At 32.3% G+C, this 6,104-nt stretch overlaps 1 long non-coding RNA gene across 1 annotated transcript; it reads right to left on the bottom strand.

The window, feature by feature from the left end:
* Window positions 1-1,489: 1,489 nt before the first annotated feature.
* Window positions 1,490-4,790, bottom strand: LOC110735254. Its single transcript, XR_002514036.1, has 2 exons — window positions 4,436-4,790; window positions 1,490-4,319 (listed from the first exon to the last, which is right to left on the bottom strand). It is a non-coding gene; the product is annotated as an uncharacterized LOC110735254 (long non-coding RNA).
* Between the last annotated feature and the right edge of the window lie 1,314 nt (window positions 4,791-6,104).

The raw sequence follows: 6,104 nt of genomic DNA, 5'->3' as shown, positions 1-6,104 counted from the left end.
TGGAGCATGAATTCCCAGAGGGTTATGTCCATATGTAGAACACATATGGGTTTCAGAAAAGTGAGAAAAAATTCAATCAGGAAGTAGGATCGAGCAAACAATGCGAAAACCGGTCGAAATTAAAACGCATATTTCTGGCTCGGTATTGGGGAAGTTGGCGCCAGCAAACAGAGACTGGCGCCAGGATTTAGCTGTAGCGCCTGGCGCCAATGCTGGCGTCTGGCGCTACAGTTAAATGCCTGGCGCCAATGCTCTGGTCATTGGCGCTAAATTCCACATGCCTCAGCAGCTTTCTGTGCTCGATAAAATTTTCTAGTTTCGCGCGGTGTTATTTCGGTCCTAGTTGTGAAAGATATTTCTCAAATTTCCTACATGTAAAATCCTATGTTTTTAAATCATTACGGATGGTCTTTCCAATGAGATCTTTTTTATGCATATGACAATAATGTTAATCAAAATTACGCACATGAAATACTTAGAACGTTTCGAGTCTCATCCACTCATTCTAAATCATTGCCGAAACAAATTCAGGAATTAAAATAGAAATCCTCCCCAGTGGAGTAGCCAAAAACTGTGGGGAATAAATTTCAAGCGTGAATCCCCTTGCTTGAGCCCCACTGTGATCATACACTAAAGTACGGTGGCGTCCAAAAGGGAAGAAGATAGAGCAAAAGAGTCGCCAACAAGTTTTAGGAACTTGTAAACCATTCACAGGGTGAAGGTTACACCCCTTAACGATCCAAGAGATCGTCAACTCCATAAGGTCTAGAACCAAATAAGGGTTCGGGGATGAAGGTACAAAACCTAAAAGAGATTGAACCTGTCCCAATAATAGGCCTCTACTTTGTTCAGATCGTATTCATGTGCGCTTTTTAATTAACATACAATCAATAGGATTAACCCACTAGTAAATAACTAACTTTAAGTAACACCCAAATAGTGTTACATAAAGTGATAAAAGTGTTATTATAGACAATATGTAACACTTTAGTGGATGATACATCCGCCCATGTTACCTATGGTCTTATGTAACACTTTGGGCAACGTGTGGTAACACTTTTAAAAGTGTTACTATAAGCCCTCTTATGTAACACTTTTTTATATTATTAGTATCATTTTTAGAGTGTTACTTTTTATTTCTTATGTAACACTAGCTTATCTTTAGTAACATTTTTCAATCATATAGTAACACTTTATTTGACATTGTGTAACACTTTTGCAAACTAATGTAACACTTGGTTGATTGTTAAGTATCATTTTTTAATCATCTTTTGACATATAGTATCACTATATTTGTCTTTATTTATCACTTTATTCAAAGTAATGTACAATGGACACCGGTTCAAAACCGGCTTAGGGCACTGATTTAATCGCCTTTTTGGGGGTCGCCCATGATAGAGGTTATAGACACTGGTTCATGGGCCGTTAAGGGCATCGGTTTACCCTCTATGCCTAAAAAAATAGTAACTATGATAAACAAACCATTATATATATATACTTAGATATTTTTATTAATAAATGCTTGTAATATTACAATTTCACAAAAAATAAAAAAATATATATACAATGCTTAAGGCTAAGTATCAGTAAGGCACAACATAAGTAGTGTTAAAACACGATTATTTACAACCTTCTCCTTCCTCTGTTCCTCCCTTTCTGCAAGTACTGGCTGTTTGAGATGGGAGTCACATCCCCTGGAATGCATACACAAGTGCATCAGTACAAGGTTCGTCAGATAAAATGGAGATGCTAAGCACACTTAAACAGAAAGTTAATTAATTATTCACTACAATCTCAGATCTAAAGACCTACAATTATCCACAGTATAAGACTTTATAAGATCACTATCATCTTAGTTAAAGATCAGAATGACAGCCCGCAAATAAGAATGAAAAACATTGCCTTTATAGCTTCAAAAGTTTTGTTAGTAGATTGGATAAAGAATACTGTATATAGGGTTGTTATGTCCTGCCAACAAAAAAGGAAATTAAGTTATACCTTAGCATGATTATAATTTCTGAATAGATCAATGGATAGCTCAGAAACTGGTCCAAAAGGAGGAGACTCAGGTTCAAGAACCACGTGACCAGCATAATTAATCAAGATAATACTTTATGCCAGTCTTTTACGAGCCCTGCTGTCGATGTTCTTGATCACCATTATTATTAGAGAGCTCAGCTCAAATAATCATTTAAGAGAGAAATTGATAGAGATAGAGGTGAGTGGAGCAGAATAATCAAGGGAATATACTGGAGTATATTCTTGGAAGAATATCTCGATAATGGGAGGCTTCTCTAAGCATTGCCACCAGTTCAAAAACAATTGAAACCAAGCCAGACTAGGAAAGCCCGTAAAACTTTTGACTTCAGGAACCCATACGCTAATGTGAAAAAATAGATTCTTGTAGCCCCTAATAGCTAATCGATTGCTAATCATGAACAACCTGGTTTATCCCGCTACGGGGTAATGAATGTCTACATACAATGTGATAGCCATTAGAGCTTCATCTGCACATGATCAAGGTCGAGAAATATATACAAAAATTTATGAGCTATGTAATTGAGACCTTAACTAACATATTAATCCTGAATACAAAATTTTGAATAGTTATATGCTAGAAAAATATTTGAACAGAAAATCTGGTGTACTGTCAAACAAATTTAGAATAGAAGTTTTCCATAATCGTTCCTTTTCCATTCACGCCCATCTAAAAATAACTATATAATTACAGAATTATTCATGTTAGCATATACTTTTCACTCATTAACAAACCCATGTATATTTTTCTATTATACATTTCAAAATCCTATTATATCCTAAGCTAAATAATCTGATCGATCAAAATTCCCAAATTAAATCAATAATCACTAATAAATATCTTAAATTTAAACTCAAAATTCAAAAGAGAGAATATGAAAATTGAAAGAAAGCGTACCAGAAACACTCAGAATGGTTACTTCATTAGCAACAACTCAGCTAGTATCATTATCAAACAACACCACATTATTCATTTCCTCCTCCCACTTTTCCTTACTCCACTTATGCAAATTCATGTGCTTAAGCAAACTCATGTGCTTATGCAAACTACTCTAAATTCTACTAAATAACATAAGAAATTAAATTAAGGTGAGATTTTTTTAAAAAAAATAGTAGATATTAGTATGATCTTAATTAGATATACTATTTTACTCATAAGTCTATCTTGAATTACTGCAGTAGTTAAAATAACTAGGACTTTCGTAAGCTTTTTAGAAAATATCAAGGGGTTAATGAGAATCTGATCCACACCATCATGCAATTTAATCAACTAAAGGAATAGGTACTATGTACCTTTCAACCAGAATTCAATGGTTTATATACTTGTCGTAATTAGAGTTTAGACTTATACTATACAACCAATGTTTCAAGTAGTCTTGATATGCTAAGTTGCTAACAAGCAGCAACATACAAGCAATGAGTAAAAATAAAATTTCAGAAATAATTGTCACTTATATAGTAGCAACTACCAGCACCCAAACCGCCAAGCGTAGATATAAAACTCCCATTCCAATTATATACCTCTTTAAATGGCCAATTTACACACATTACACAATCAAGGTTCAAATCAGTAGTAATTTTCACAACTACTTATTTGCCTTATAAAGCATATAAGAGTAAAGAGTATAGTGGATTGACAATTATATAAACCTTTAAATTTGGTATTGGTTGATACCTCCTTTGAACTCTTTGTCATTGCCTATGCAAAAACTTGCCTGAAATTCTAAAAATACTCTGTCAGAATCATAGAATTTAACTCAAATGTCAATTTACTACTCTCATCAAACTTTATGACTAATTTCATGCAAAATTTAAATGCAGTCAAATTGCATGATGGAAGAATTTAATATAATTAACATGAACAATAAATTAAGAAGCTATGATGTTGACATCCAACATCTTGATAGAAAAACTCATAGTCTAATGTTGCTGATAATTGCGATTAAAACATAAATGAAGTCCAACAATGTAAAAATTCCAGATGTTATAGATATAGTTAAAAAAATCAACTATTGAAGAAGAAAAACAAACCAAACCTAGAAATCGGCTCCTCTTTCTTTGTTTGACCGTCTTTTAAAGCTTTTTCTCTGATTTGTTGAAGTGCTAAGAAAATTTCCTTTAATTTCACTGAGAAACAAGCCTTAATTTCACAAATTAGGAAGAATACCTGATTGGAAGTGCGAATTAGATGAAATCAGAGATGACTAGTTCAACTGGGCTACTGGTTTTGTGATTTTGTGACGATTGAAACCCCAGATGGCGAATTTGTGACAATTGAAACACTAGATGACAAATTGAAAGAAAAATACTGATTTTGTGATGAATTTCGCGAGGCAATAATGAATTGATGAACTGTATAACTAAAGATATAATGAAGTAATGAACACCGTTGTAGTACCGTATGCTGTGAATCCTTCGCTCTCGATTCATTTGATGATGTTGCTTGTTATTCAAATGATGGCATTGATCGATGATGATGATTCAGAGGATGACGCTACTAGTGATGAAGGCGACTCCATTAATTGTATAATCTAAACTCATTCAGAGAGAGAACGGGTATTTGAGCAAGAATGAGAGGAGGAGATGGAATAGAATGAGAAGTTTAAAAAAATAAAAAAAAAAAATAAAGGGTACCACTCATTTTTTTCTACAATGAGATTAGAAGAAAAAAATATTTAATAAAGAAAAAAATAAAAAGGATTGAGCATAAATTAAATGTTACAACTAAGTGATACCTAATATTAAAATACTACTGTAAAGTCTTACATAATATTAATGTGTTCCAAAAAATGTTACTTAATACGACAATGTTACAAAAGTGTTACGTAAAAATCAAATAATCCAAAATTTTTCTTTGTGTTACCAATGAGTGTTACTTAAGCCCAATTTTGTACTAGTGACCCTAAACCTGTTTATCTATGTTGGTTGAATATTTATGCACAAATAAATCTATTATTGGCAATCACTTGAAATTATAATCATAATTAACCCTAAACAAGATTATTAATTATCTTATTAAGCGTAATTACAAGTAGCAATTCCCTTTAAACATGCATAAAAGGTGTGATCAAGCAATATAAATAAATAATATCAAGCAATATAAATAATCATCATCATAAAATTATAATCATAATAAAAAATAAATTAAAACAATCATAATAATCATAATAATAATCATCATAAATAAAATAATCATCATCAAAATAATAATAATAATAATAATAATATTCATAATAACAATTATAATCATAATCATGTTCATGTTAATATTAAAGCATAATAATAGCAAGATCCTAGGCATGATACTAACAAGATTAATAACAAACCCTAGCATGTCACTAAGCAATAAAAATCAAATCTTTAACCCTAACATGATACTAACAATCATAAATATTAGGAAGAACATAGGAAACATCACAATTTTAATCATACTTGATATTAAAATTACCCTAGACATGATAATAGGAATATCATAATAACAATTTAAACATGATTTCTATATCATAATAACAATAAAACCATTAAAGTACTTACTTTGATACTTCGTACCTCTTTCTAATAACAAAATACACACGTTAGTAACTTTAAGGAAAATATAAACAATACAATTAAATTAAATAATTGAAAGAGAGATTTGGGACCAAACCCTCAGAAATTAAACCTTTCACGTCTAGGGCGAAGACAACTTCGAATATGGCTAGATGTATCTAGATATAATGAATGCGGAATTTTGTATTTGAAAAGCAAGTTTAGAAAAAGAAAGAGATGGAGAGATGGATTAGCGAATGTGAGAATTGATGATTACGAATGAAAACTGGTTGTAGGTGAATATAATTGAAAACTCATTGTTGATCAAAACGGAATTTTTAATACGTTATTTATAGAGAAATCAGCCAAAAAGATAAAATTATCAAAACAGAGCATTGGCGCACGTGAAACAGAGCTGGCGCCAACGTTGGCTGATTGGCGCCAGGCTTAGCGCCAGGCGCCAATGCTAGCGCTAGGCGCCAATGCCTGGCGTTAGGCGCTAACCCTGTTTTGACGCGTTTTCTAAAATCAGATAAAAA

This window comes from Chenopodium quinoa, unplaced genomic scaffold (genome assembly GCF_001683475.1).
Source record: "Chenopodium quinoa cultivar QQ74 unplaced genomic scaffold, ASM168347v1, whole genome shotgun sequence".
NCBI classification, from domain to species: Eukaryota; Viridiplantae; Streptophyta; class Magnoliopsida; order Caryophyllales; family Amaranthaceae; genus Chenopodium; species Chenopodium quinoa.
Note: the sequence above shows the minus strand (reverse complement) of the source record. Positions and strands in the feature narration are given on the sequence as shown.